Source organism: Paroedura picta, chromosome 4 (genome assembly GCF_049243985.1).
Source record: "Paroedura picta isolate Pp20150507F chromosome 4, Ppicta_v3.0, whole genome shotgun sequence".
Classification (NCBI taxonomy): Eukaryota; Metazoa; Chordata; class Lepidosauria; order Squamata; family Gekkonidae; genus Paroedura; species Paroedura picta.
The window spans coordinates 112,212,345-112,226,608 of record NC_135372.1 but is presented as its reverse complement, the minus strand read 5'-3'; positions in this window follow the sequence as shown (position 1 = coordinate 112,226,608).

The window sequence follows — 14,264 nt, the reverse complement described above, 5'->3', positions numbered from 1 at the left end:
TACTCGGCAGTTCACGAGCAGCGGAAAGACCAGCGCTCCTTCCTCCACCTCAAGTTGAGGCTGCTCTGTGTGGAGGAGACTCCTGTAGCTGCGTAATTTCAAGCCGGCCTGGGGGATTAGGGCTCTGCTGCCGGCTGTCAGGTTAGACCATGATGGATGGCCACTGATGGTAACAGCACAAAGACAACACTGTGTGTTTGGGAGGCGAACGTGTTCCAATCCGTCATGGGCTGACATTTTTGTGTTAAAAGGAGGAGGGCGGCTGGAGGGCCCTTGGTGGGGGCAGCTCACAAGCTCACAGTCAAGGGGGAATTATAGTCAGAGGACAAAATTGAGCCCTGACTTGAAGCAACGTGAGCTGTTGTGGAAACGGCAGGGAGCAAAGCTGGCCTTTGGGGTCTTGAGGTGTGAATTTGAGGTTCTCTGCCTCTCCGGAGCTTCACAGCAATGTCTGTCAGTCTGCTCATTTGTGTACCAAACTTGGACAGCAGAGTTGATTGATCTGCATGCTCCCCAGGAACGTTCTGTGAAACAAATTCATAAGCCTTGCACAGCTAAGAAATAAGGTGTTTAGTTGTCTGTCTAGATATGCAGCTTTTAATTCTGTGTTTCTTTGATGAAAGTCTCAACTTCTAGCCCTTCCTTCCTTGGTCAGTCTGAAGATCTTTCGTGCACATATTACTCCCCTCTTTCAGGAATGTTTCAACTCCCTTCAAGTCCAGAATGTAGCTTTGAAAGGAGGATATAAATTTAAATCGAATTACTTGGGCCATTTAAAAAATAATGGTAAATTTGAATTGGCAAAGAAGTGACTGAGGAGCATTAGGACATGTTTATTTGGTATCTTTTTCTGAAAAAGGGAAATAAAGGGAACTATTAAAGAAAGTACATTTTTTTCTAACAACAAATGGTGAATTTTGTTTATTAAGTTGTTTTCTTCAGTGTTTCAAAAAGACATCCATATAGAAGTTTGGCTCCAAGCAGATATTTTAAAATATAACTAGTGAACAACTGAATTTATTTGGTGGACAGGCTTTAAGGCTGTAAAACAAAAATTACACCTGCGGACAGCTCAGATTTGGATCAGGGCTATGGTTGAAGAGCGGGAAAGTTTAACTTTGCCAATGTGAATCTAGGTTCCTTCTGTTTCTGCTAGCATTTTAAAGGAAAAGATATTCCCTTAAAAACCTCAACTTTCCTCCTTTGAAATAGCACAAAAAAGCCCAGTCTTTATTAGTAAAACTGAGTACAGGTGAGGAGAGGATTAAATTCCTTCTTCCTTCTCAACATGGCCCTGGTCTGTGTCAGGACTGTGTGCTTGTTGCATGTTTCTCCTACAGAGAAATGAAGATCTTTGATTTTCGTCATATCTCATTGTGCTGGTGCTTCTTGCCTTCCTTCATCTCTTCCTACTATATCATTTGTGATCTCCTGGAACACTCTCCCCTGCCCTTTATATCCCTGACCAGCTCTTTGTTCTCCACCCTCGACCACATCCTTTCCCACTTTCTGCTGTTTCTATGTCCTCTTCCTGTTACACCCTCTTGGGTTGTTCCTGGGCCTGTTTCTTGTAGTAATAACTGTACAGTAACTAGCACCTGTTCCCTAACCCAGAGAGCAATGGGACATTTTTTGAAATTAACATCCATAAATGCTGTGCTGCAATGTACAGCTGATCCCCCCCCCCCCCCACACACACACACTCCTTTCAGCTGGAGCATCATTGTGCCTAATGCTAGCTAGCTTGTGTTAAATATTTGTGGAAAAACTGATAATTATGCAAACTGATTGGAGTTTAGCAGGAGCGAAATCACATATGAGCAGTAAGGTACAGGGAGGCTGAAATACAATGCAAGCAAAATTAAAACTCTTCCTCTCTGGTTCATATCTCCACAACATAAGTGGGAAAAGGCCTGAAGAGTATTTTAAATGGCATGAATGAATTTGCCTAGAGATAGTTGCTATAAAAGCCACTCGGGGCCCATTTAGGCAGATGGGAATCGCAACAAGTTTCCTCTCCCCTTCCTACCAGAGCTTTGTAAGCATATAAAGGCCCACAAGGAGGAGTATCGGGGGCGTTGCTTTGTTAGGGTCCAACAAAGAGTCCTGTCTTCCTCACAGCCTTCAGACAGTCAAGCCTTTCAAATATGCTAGAAACCCGAGTCCACTACGCTGTGCCTGTTCATGTGCCCCAAAGTACGACATGGTGGATCAACAGGCAACATTCAATTTCATGTGGCTCATAAAGGGGTTTGAATGCCTGCCAGTTTTAACAGGAGGCTGGTACCAACTCCCTTGTAGGTGGACAATCACCGCCATGTGATTTATTGGCCTAACCCTATAAACATATCAAACTACCATGCACAATTAACAATAGTACAATTGGAATAGATCCCAAAGGACGTTTCTCCAGCAGCCCGTTCTTAATAAAAATGAACAACTAACTAAACTGCTTGAAACAGACACGCTTACAAAAAGATGCATGAATATCTCTCCAGGGAACTGCTCGGGCCTAATGCTGGAGCCTGTGAGGACGGTCCTTTAAGTGGTCTGTGCAAGTACAGACAACATTAGTCTGTCTGGAGCGATTTCGCCCTCCCATTTTTTAACTGTTTACATTTCAGTTCAGCCTGGGAGGGGAGGAGTCCCCAGGTCTGTACATGGCCCCAGTCTCCAAATTTAAGGATCTGCAGGCAGAGCCATGTTCAGCTAGCTATCCAATACAACTACCATGCTCTGTAGCCATCTGGTCTTGATGCATCATATCAGAAAAGACCTCTACTGATCTCAGTCTGAAAGTAGAGGAGGCTATTTCTGATGATGTCCTAACTCTTTTGTTCTGGCTCTCCATATTCTGCTCCCAAACATGCCTTCTCTCTGCTTCAAACATTCACCCTTCCTCAACTTTAAGCCAACTTTAAGCTTACTCTGGACATCTCAGCCTCCTTCCAGCCCTATAAAAATCAAAGTGTTCTCTGTATTACCGTGGACCTCTGTAATGAGAACTGTCCTTGAGCCTTTCTATTCATTCATTCTTGGTACAGATTCAACTGTGCCCTCTGTGTTATGCATTGCTTACCATTCCCAGTCCTGCTCCACATGGACCTCCATGGATTTTCTGCTGCATGGATTTCTGTGTGGCACCTTTGTCCAGCAACAGCTCCTGGGACTCCTGATGCTTCTGTTGGAATCTGTCTACAGTCCATTTGTAGCACTGGGCCCTTGAAGATAGTTGTGCATTTCCTGCATTCTGCAGAGGACCTTGGAGGTCCATTCCAACTCTATGATTCTATGACTCAGTATCTGGAGAACAGTGTAGCTCACTGAAGTGTAAATGGGTATGTGTACTATAGTAAACTACTGAAAAATTTGGAATGTGTTGGACTGACCTCTGGAATCACTCCATGCCCAATTTGCAGAGAAACTACCAGAGAGGGGGGAAGGGCAGAGGATGGTCCTTTCATCTCTTGTGTGTGCAGGAACACTAACTAGTCCCTGCTGTGGCTAAAGACCAAGATCCAAGCAGGAGATGCAATCTCAGAACAGAACCTGGTAATGCCAACACAGTAAGGAGTGTTAGAACAGGGATACTTGGGAATGTTCAGCCTGGAGAAAAGGAGGCTGAGAGGGGACATGATAGCCCTCTTTAAGTATTTGAAAGGTTGTCACTTGGAGGAGGGCAGGATGCTGTTCCCATTGGTTGCAGAGGAAAGGACACGCAGTAATGGGTTTAAACTACAAGTACAACGATATAGGCTAGATATCAGGAAAAAAATTTCAGTCAGAGTAGTTCAGCAGTGGAAAAGGCTGCCTAAGGAGGTGGTGAGCTCCCCCTCACTGGCAGACTTTAAGCAAAGGGTTGGATACACACTTTTCTTGGATGCTTTAGGATGCTTTGGGCTGATCCTGCCTTGATCAGGGGTTGGACTAGATGGCCTGTATGGCCCAACTCTATGATTCAATGATTCTATGTTATTCAACATTCTCTCGACACTTCTTAAATATGTATACATAGTGCGGGACAAATAAAGGAAGATTTGGGGCCAAACATTTTCAGTGCTGGGCCATTCCACACATTTAATCAACTTCTGCCTCCTGCTAATCTACATTCCCAGTAGTTTACAAACACAGCTCATCCACGGGTCATTTTAGGTTGGAGATCCTCATAAAATGACTAGATGAGATTTTGGATATTTAGTCAAGACGGAACTTCCATCTCTCATGCGCATTCAGTTTCACTTTAGGATGAAGGCAGACACACTATAAAAAAGAGAATTCAACATGTCCCTCAGCCACCCAGTGAATCTGGCCAACAAATCTAACATTGGTTCAGGTATGAGTCTTGTTCCTCCCCCAACCCCAGCCCCCTTGCTTCAGATGGCTGGCCTCCTTTTGTAATTGAAACAAGTGTGGCAAGAATGTTAATCCATTCATTCATTGCCTTGCCTTAAAAATAAAAGTGGGCTTCTAAAAAGTGTAAAGCTGCTTCAGGAATGAAAGGAAATGACATCACAACAAGGCACTTTATCAACAGTCGTATAGTTCACCAGACTGGGTGCAGGGACAACATCCTTGCCTGCATTCCAGAAGGCATATAGTGCATTGTTATTTCAAAGGGGATTTGGAGAGTAAAGTGCTTTTTACAGACCTAGGTGTACCATTTTGAGCTTGCGTGTTGTTTTTATGTTGGAGTATTTTATTCCACTTCATGTCTTTGCAACTTGTTGCCTTGAGCCTAAGGTAGGGTTACCAGATAGCCTCTTTTTGGAGGGTACGGCCTCTTGTTCTGCTGTCCGTCACTGCTTAGGCTCTTTTTAAAAAACTGATGACTGTCCTCTTTTGGGGTTGGAAGGTTAGGAATATTCCTGGTTAGTGGCAATTATCACAGCTTAAATAGTAGAGGCATTTGAATTTCTCATAGTGATCACCTGTTTGAAGTAGTCAGCCAGGAAATATAATCCTCTGTTTTGCTTTCCAAAATATGGTAACCCTCGTCTAAGGAGATAACAGGGGAGTATAAACAGTTTAAACAACAACAAAAATTTGCCTCTGCTAAAAACTTGCCAGGCTCGTTTTTTGTTCTTGTAGAGCTTCAGGTGGGGAGGAGACAGATGTTGTTCAGGTGGGGAGGAGACAGATGTTGGGCTTGGATGCAGCAAAGTCCTTCCAGAACAGCCTCATTGCTCTAGAAATGCCTTGTCTGTCTTTGCTTTTCCTTGCTGTGTATGGCCTGCTGCTTTCTCTCTGTCCAATGTGAAGCAATGTCCTTGTCTTGGGCTTTCATCTGCCACCTTCCTGTCCCCAGGATGCAGGGCCGTGTTGCTCCCCACCCACTTAACATATATTATTGCTTCGTTGACAATGACAAGTTGTAACATATTTTGGAGCAGCTGTTCTTATTCTGCCCCAAGATGCTAGGCTGCCTCCACCCGCCCCCACATCACCTCTCGAGGAATGTGCCACAAGCCCTTTCGCTCTGCTCAGACACAGTGTTTCCAGCCGAGCTTGCTCAGGGGAGACTCAATGGAGCCTGTTGTGAAGGGAACAGATGCTCCTCTAAAACATGCAGAAATAGCCTCTTCCTGGGGACCTGGTGTCATTTCCAGGTAACAATGTTTGATTGACACACCAAAGAATGGGCTCACTTCCTGTATAGGTTGTCTCTTGGCATGCACTTGCCAGTGGTGTTCCCTTCTCTGATAGTCCAGGCCGCCATTGCTCAGGATTCTCTCTTCCATTATACTTTACAAAAGCTGGCGGTGGCAACTCTTCAGATTTAGGGTTGAGTTGCACGTTTTCCTCTGTAAGGCAGTCCTTTCCAACTCATGAAAAGTTGATTTTTCAGAGCTGCAATTCCCAAGTGGAATAAGAGCTATCTGGGTGGGGAGACTGCAGAGGGGAGACAGAAGGCAAGGAAATCCCTCTTTCTGCCTCTTCTGTCAATGCCTTCAAACCTGCATGTCCAGTCACCTGGGAATAAACTTTCCTAGGGTCAGAAACAGCTGGAAGAAAGATCTGCAATTCTGCTGTCACCGTGAATCTACCATAATAAAAGAATTGGCTGGTCTATCTGTGTGTTCATTTATGGCATGTATAAAGCATCACGAAATAAAGCCAGGAGACTCAAAATTGGCCACCAGCTTCTGGATGATTGTGGGTGTTCTGGGACCAAAATTTAAAGCCACAAGGACATCCTGACCCAAGAGAGACCTCCATACCCTCACCCAATGCTATTTGCAATGGAGGTTAAGGGTCTCTGTTTGAAGCAGGCATAACTCAACAAAAAATAACACTACACATTTGATAAGTGGCCATCAGTGCCAGAATAGTGATGTATGCAGCACCAAAGAAGGAGATAAATAAATGAGAAAAGTGTGGGGAAGAGAGAAATTAAGAACTTTATCTTGCTGCAACACCCTTTGCTTTAGTCTTGCCGGAAGGTGAGTCAGGGTGCCTTTCCCTGTGCTCAGACTTCCCTGTGCCCCTATTGGCTACAGCCAGAACTCCCTTATAAGGAAAATCATTGGGGAGGGATTCAGCTGGATGCCGTATGATGCTGGCTTCAGACACACACACACACCCTCCAGCTGACTTAGGGCCCCTGAATGTTGTCCTCCCAGCTGCCCTCTCTCAGCAGCCCTGACCCTTTCCTCCTGGATTGTGGGATCTAGCACATGAAGCTGCCTTATGCTGAATCAGACCATTGGCCTACCCAAGTCTGTATTACCTCCTCTGCTGGCAGTGCCTCTCCTGGGTTACAGGTGGAGGTCTTTCATATCACCTCCCACCTGAAGATGGGATAGAGCCTGGGGCCTTCTGCATGCCCAACAGGTGCTCTACCACTTTCCCCTAGAGAGGACGAACACCCAACATTATTTACAACAGATTAGTTCTCCTTCAACAAGCCTGAGCAACCCATCCAAGCATGGAGGTTAAAGACAGGTTAAAAGGATTAATTCCCCCATTCTGTCAATTCCTGCTTAAGGACAGAATGTCATTTAAAAAGTGTTAGAGATTGTGGCTGTGAGCCAGCGCAGAGTTAAGGGTGATTAAGCTACAATTGATTTCAAAGCTTTAACATGCTTGTCTCTTTGTTGGGTTGTGGCCTGTGAGTTACTGTATGCTTTGAAGTGGAAAATGTATCCATCATGAGCAGAATAATGCACGTGCCTCTTTGGCTCTGGTGTAGCCCCCTTGCGGTGCCGTTTGTGGAAGGGGGGCGGTGGCCAGGCTAGTGAATCCTTTTGAGTTTGTTGTGATTGCAGTTTATGACCTCTCAACTCCACAGGCATTTCAAATTCCAGAATGGAGTGAGCTGGTTCAAGGCTGGGTTGGAGCACTGATGCAAAAAACATGGTTTTCCCCAGTGCTGATGGCAGAGGCCTTCATCCAGTCTCTGCTCTGCTCACTCTGAACTGGTTTGGTACACGGCAGGTTGGGAAGACAGATAGTGTTGCTGTCTTCACAGATGACATCTTCTCACTGGTAGGAGTGATGGTGGTTGAGGCATCTCCTGCCACTCTGATCCTGCTTCTTGCTTGTTTTTCAAGACCCTGGGTGTGGTTGTTGCAATCCAGTTCCAAAAGCTGAGCTTACTTGAGTGTTTTAAAGTAACTTTCTGACTCAGTCTGCTTTAGGCATCATGTGAAGAAGCTTTCAAAGATTGTTTTCACTTTTAGATATCATCCAGTTTCATTCAAACATATCTCTATCCCCAAACACTAAAACATTCCAGATATAGAATACAATAGATATGTGAGATTCTTTTGCCAGATAGGCTCTAATACTAGGTGTAAGGGCCATGGCTTAGTGGTAGAAATTTTATTCAGGTCCTTCTAAGGTTTCTCCCATCTGCCAAAGGTTTCCCAGCCCATTTTACCATCTAGTATGACCATACATATAACAACTGTGTCACCAATGGAGAAATGATTCTTTCATTAAAGGAATACTTCCTGATTTCTCCAGGTTCAAGTTTTCACCATTGGCATGAACTTTCAAGTTGTTTGTGGAGGTTCATGCCTGTTTGTGAGGGGAGATATTTCCAGACAGACTTTCTCTACTCAATCAAAATGTTTACAGAACTTCAAAGCAACAACTTGGAGGGCATGTAGGAGATTATAGAGGGGGGGGTCCCATGTGACTTTGATGTCTCTAGCTTGCATAGGATCTATTCTACATGCTCCTGAACCATCATTTTGACAGGTGCAGGGTCAGGAGGTCAGGAGTGTATAGATTCTGTGCAAGCCAGAGACACCAAAATCAATGGGAGCCTTCCCTGGATGCCCTCCAGGGAAGAGGATTGGGTGTTCAAAGTCTGAGTTATTGCGTCCCAAAGGAAGTGCCTCCAAGAAAGTTAATGAGGAGGCTAAAAGTTTGTGATGGTCCATAATTGACAGACAGGGTACAGCATCATCCACAAACCAAACTACATTTTTTCAGTTTGTGCCCATCCCTATAACTGCGAACCCTGGTTGAGGATCTCACTGGAGAGAGGGATTAACACACAACCTGTAAAGCGGATTTGTTTTGCAAGACGTTTGACTGCAGGAGAGGACTCAATTTCTTAGTGTTCTTAGGTTTTATCTCCCTTGTCAATGATTTTATTTTATCGGTTTGTTATGCTTTTAAAACGAGGTTTTAAGCTGCTCCGAGTGACTGTGGGAGACCCAGGGCTAAAATGTTTTAAATAAATACATGATTCCCCGCTGCCTGAGGAAAGTGCAATCTGCATGAGAGTAAATGGGATGAGCAAGAAAGTGCTACTAGATATTATGGTTCAGGTTTGCAGACTGGGACAGATACTTGGCAACAGAAGCACTGGTAGTGCAGAGATCAGAGGAATTCCCCACAAGAATGGTGGGACGTAGAGGACAAGATTTACCAGGCTTTGAACAGCGCACATTAAAATTGCCACCAAAATTTCCCCTAAAATAAAATCTGGAAGAACTCTGGTTCATCTCTAGGTGACCAAGACCAGTTCCAGCAAACCTGAAGTGATTCCCAGGGAACATCCATTGCTAGATTTTGCCGAAAGCAACATATGACACTAATGTGACTGTCCAACACCTGAAGAATTTTGAAGGAAGCCAAAGGGGGACGGTTCTTTGGTGCTCTAATAATGCCACTGTACATGCAATCTGACTCATGCAGTCACAGGAACGAAGGAAGGGAAATAAATAACTAGGCCCAGCTTAGCATTTAAGAAGATCTCGTACACTCTTGGGGGGGGGGGGAGTCCACAATGCATTTGACTCTTCTGAGAAGAACCCTCCCAGTCCTGCCCTGGCCACTGCCAGGAGTCTGGTGGGAATTCCCCTTGTCTCTTCTCTTCCCTTGCCATTCGACTCATCCCTCCTGAGGGGGCAGCTGTGCCCTGCCCTCCCTCACAGATCAAGATCTTTGGAATGATAACTAAGCTTCTGAATGTGAGACATGCCCTGGGTTCTGTCCTGTACAACACAGCGCATTGTAAACACACTGAGTCATGCTGGGATTCTCAGCTGTTGGACTGCTGAATGTGGTGCCCGTGCCAACCTAGAGTCTAACTAATGCTCTGGCCCTGGTCACAGCAGCGTCACCCCACAGGTCAAAGCACTACCTACTTGGCAGTATTTCTGTCGGGGCTGAATGACCCCTTGCAATTGTCACAACTCTGGGTAGTGCAGAGACAGCCACTCAGGCCTCAGCAACACACCAGACACCTGATGCTAAGGAAGGGGCAGATGGCTCACAAAATACCGTTTCTTGGTTACTTGTCAAGGGGCATGGTGTTTCTGCACTCTCATCTCCAGGCTAAACAGACCAAGCTCCCCCAACCTGTCCTCATATGTCTTGGTCTCCAAACCCCACACCATCTTTGTTGCCCTCCTCTGGACACGTTCCAATCTGTCTACATCCCTCTTCAATTGTGGTGCCCAAAACTGAACACACTACTCCAAGTGAAGCTGAACCAGAGCAGAGTAAAGTGGTACCATCATCTTCCGTGATCTGGATACAATACTCTGTTTGATACAGCCCAAAATGCCATTTGACCTTTTAGCTACCAGGTCACACTGCTGACTCATGTTCAATGTGTGGTCTACTAAGACTCTTTGATCCTTTTTGCACATGCTACTTCCAAGACCCTATTGAATTTCATTTTATTCAGTTTAGATCAGTTCTCAGACCTATCAAGAAGAAGAAGAAAAAGAGTTGGTTCTTATATGCCGCTTTTCTCTACCAGGAATCTCAAAGCAGCTTACATTCGCCTTCCCTGTCCTCTCCCCACAACAGACACCCTGTGAGGTGGGTGAGGCTGAGAGAGCCCTGATATCACTACTCGGTCAGAACAGCTTTATCAGTGCCATGGCGAGCCCAAGGTCACCCAGCTGGCTGCATGTGGGGGAGCGCAGGATCGAACCTGGCATGCCAGATTAGAAGTCCGCACTCCTAACCACTACACCAAACTGGCTATCAAGATCATCCTGTATTCTGATTCTGTCTTCTGGTGTGTTTGCTACCCCTCCCAGTTTAGTATCATCTGCAAATTTAATAAGTATCCCCTCTAATCCCTCATTCAAATCATTTATAAATATGTTGAACAACACAGGCCCCAGGACAGATCCCTGGGGAACTCCACTTGTCACTCTTCTCCAAGAGGATGCTGAACCATTAATAAGTACCCTTTGGGTACGATCTGTCAACCAGTTATTGATCCACATGACAGAATTAGGATCCATATCACATTAGGGCAGAGTGTTTCCCACACGGAGTTCTGTTGTTTACATACATTGCTTGGGGTTTCCCCCTCTCTACAATTCCAGCCCAGTTGCATTTTTTGTTTTACTAGAAATCTTTGCATTGGATGCAGATGTTATCATGTTGTATAATCTTTTCACTAACTGTCTGCTGTTATCATATTTTGTAATCTGTTGACTGATTGACTGAAAGTTTTTATTGTACTCGTAATCTGCCTTGAGTCCCAGTGAGAAAGGGGGGCTATAATTGAAAATGATAATAATAATAGTAACCCTTCCATTTTCTTCTGCTCAAACCTGCAATCTTTCAAGGCTGATCTGGTGATTCAATTTTGAAGAAAGGCACCATAACCTTGAAACAGAAAAAAAGTAATTTATTTTCCTGACCTAATCATAAACCCCCATGATTTTGAAAAATGCCCTAAAGGCAACAACAACAACAAAAAAAGTATGATTTGCATTATTTCTGAAACTTTCAACCAGGGCAACAATCAAAGCCCACCTCACTCACCCACATGGTCTCAGTCTAGTTTTAAATACTTGTTTTAAATACTTTCTGCTCTCCAGTTAGATGGTGTTCTTTGGGGGGGGGGGCAGTATTTGAACAAATTATCACCTGCCCCTTTTAGCAAAGCTACAGTGCTTGGCACTATGTAAAGGTAAAGGTATCCCCTGTGCAAGCACCGAGTCATGTCTGACCCTTGGGGTGACGCCCTCTAGCGTTTTCGTGGCAGACTCAATACTGGGTGGTTTGCCAGTGCCTTCCCCAGTCATTACCGTTTACCCCCCAGCAAGCTGGGTACTCATTTTACCGACCTCGGAAGGATGGAAGGCTGAGTCAACCTTGAGCAAGCTGCTGGGATTGAACTCCCAACCTCATGGGCAAAGCTTTCAGACGGCTGCCTTACCACTCTGCGCCACAAGAGCACTATGAAGAGTATACAAATATATGTTGAACCAATTTAATTCAATAAAATCAGAGTCCAGTAGCACCTTTAAGACCAACAAAGATTTATTCAGGGCGTGAACTTTCAAGTGCAAGCACTCTTCCTCAGACTATGATCTTCTTACATGACATGGATAAATATTTGTTGGTCTTAAAGGTGCTACTGGACTCTGATTTTATTGTGCTCCTTCAGACCAACACGGCTACAAATTTCAATTTGATTCAGTTCCTTCCCTTCTGTCTTTGTCTGAATCACTCCTTGCTCATCTCACATGCATCAGCAAACACAGCCAGCACAATGGAGAACCAGCCTGCCATTCCTAGTGCCCTCTAGAGGACACAAGGTGCCATGCTTTTATCCTGGTCTCGAACCCCCCCTAGACAACCCATTCTTTTCCATTGTATCTCTGTGCAGCACTTATTCATAAATGTAGATCTGATCAGGATTTCCCAGCTATATTGTTTATCTTCCTCTGTTCTTCTCAGTTGATACCAACATGGTTAATGCACCATTTATTTGGTGCACTTGTAGCCCCCTTCTTTCAGGAATGAGGAGGGGCTAAATGGTGTGTCTTGAGCAGAGGTTATAACTGGGGACAGCTGCCAGCAACAGGCTGATGGACTTCCTCTATACTTATGACAAAGGAACCCATGTGCCCAGTGGGTGGCCAGAAGTAATAAGAACATCTGCAGTGAAATATTTCATCAGTGCTAAAATACTGTATTGTAAATCTTGAATAATGTCAGCCAAAAGAGCGAAGAAGAAATGCACATGCACACAAATCAGCAGATCCCCCACCCTCCAAGGATTTTGGGTGGGTTAGCTATTGGTGATTATTATTCTTCATTACTATTATCAGATTGGATGATGAAAAATTGAAAATGATACAACAGTAACAAGAATGATATATGATAAGGAACTCGGCTATAGAAATATTATGCTTTTAAAAATCTGGATATATTTGGTAAAACTAGAAAGAACTATATGTATTAATTTAGTGAGTGGAAATGAAGTACATTTTCACCTTACAAATTAGGAAGAAAAATAACATCCTTAAATATAAAAGTGGCTAGGCAGTGGCTTGAAGAAGAAGAAGAAGAAGAAGAAGAAGAAGAAGAAGAAGAAGAAGAGGGGGAGGGGGAGGAGGAGGAGGGAGGAGGAGGAGGAGGAGGAGGTTCTTATATGATGCTTTTCTCTACCCGAAGGAGGCTCAAAGCGGCTTACAGTCGCCTTCCCTTTCCTCTCCCCACAACAAATGATTACCTTCAGACTTTGAAAACTCTTAGAAAAATTATAAATGAAGGTATGTCGCTGTGGCTGAAATCTGAAGAGGTGGGGTTTTACCTTACTCAAGTGATCACGACACATCAATACATTTCTGAGTTCACTTTTCAGCATCATGCTGTATGCGTTAATGAGTTTAAAGGAATGGCCAGACACAGAAGGGTTACTGCTAAGACTGGGGGCCTTTTTGAGAATATCAAAAGAAGACACAAGATAGCACCAATTAATGAATAATGCCTCTAGCCAGTTGTTGTTGCTGTTGTTATTATTATTATTAGAGTTGGTTTTTGTACCCTTCTTTTCTCTACTTTATGGAGTCCAAAAGCACCTTACATGCTCCTTTCCTTGCTCTCCTCGACAGACATCCTGTGAGATAAGTGCAATGGGGAGAGTTCTGAGAGAACTGTGATTGGCTCAAGGTGACTCAGTAGACTTTATGTGGAGAAGTTGGGGATCAAGCCCTGTTCTCCAGATTAGAGTCCACCGCTCTCTGCACAGCACTGGCTATGAAGAAAGATTACATGAACACACACGAAGCGGCCTTATACTGAATCAGAAGACTGATCCATCAAGGTGAGTGATGTCTACGCTGATGGCCAGCAGCCCTCCAAGATCTCTGCCTGAACCTTTTTTCATCACTTGCCTCCTGCTCCTTTCAAGTGGAGATACTGAGGACTGAACCTGGGACCTTCTGAATGCCCAGCAGACACTCTACCACTGAACCCTAAACTTTAGCAGCACAGCACAGAATCTAGGAATGTTCATAGGCTGTACACCCAGAAATATCAATAGCTTAAAAAAAATAAGTTCAAATTTGAAAGCCAGTGTGGTATATTAGCTAAAGCAGGCTTTCTCAACCAAGGGTTAATTAAACCTTGGGGTTCTGAGGTGGCCCCAGAAGGGTTGTACTGATTGGGTGGAAGGTAATTATTTTTTAATATATTTTAAAATCTTTGAATGCTGGACCTGGAAGGAATGGGAAGAGAAAGGGCCCTGGTCATTCAAAGCCTTCCTGGCTGAGGCTCGTAGCACACAGTAGCAACTGGAGTTCAGAGAGGTAAGTACTCTCACTTTAACTTAACTGCGTAGGTGTGGGGGGAGGCACAGATCGGCATAGGAGGGTGGAGGTGATGGGGCAGCATAGAGGGCACCAGGGAGTTTCCCAGGGAACAGGTGTCTTCCCAGGTAGCACAACATGTTTACATGGCAACAAACTGATCTTGGATAGTTACACTTCAGAGCATTAGTCTTAAACATTCCCTTAATGTACAAAGGCCCTTGTGTCTTGCTGGGATGC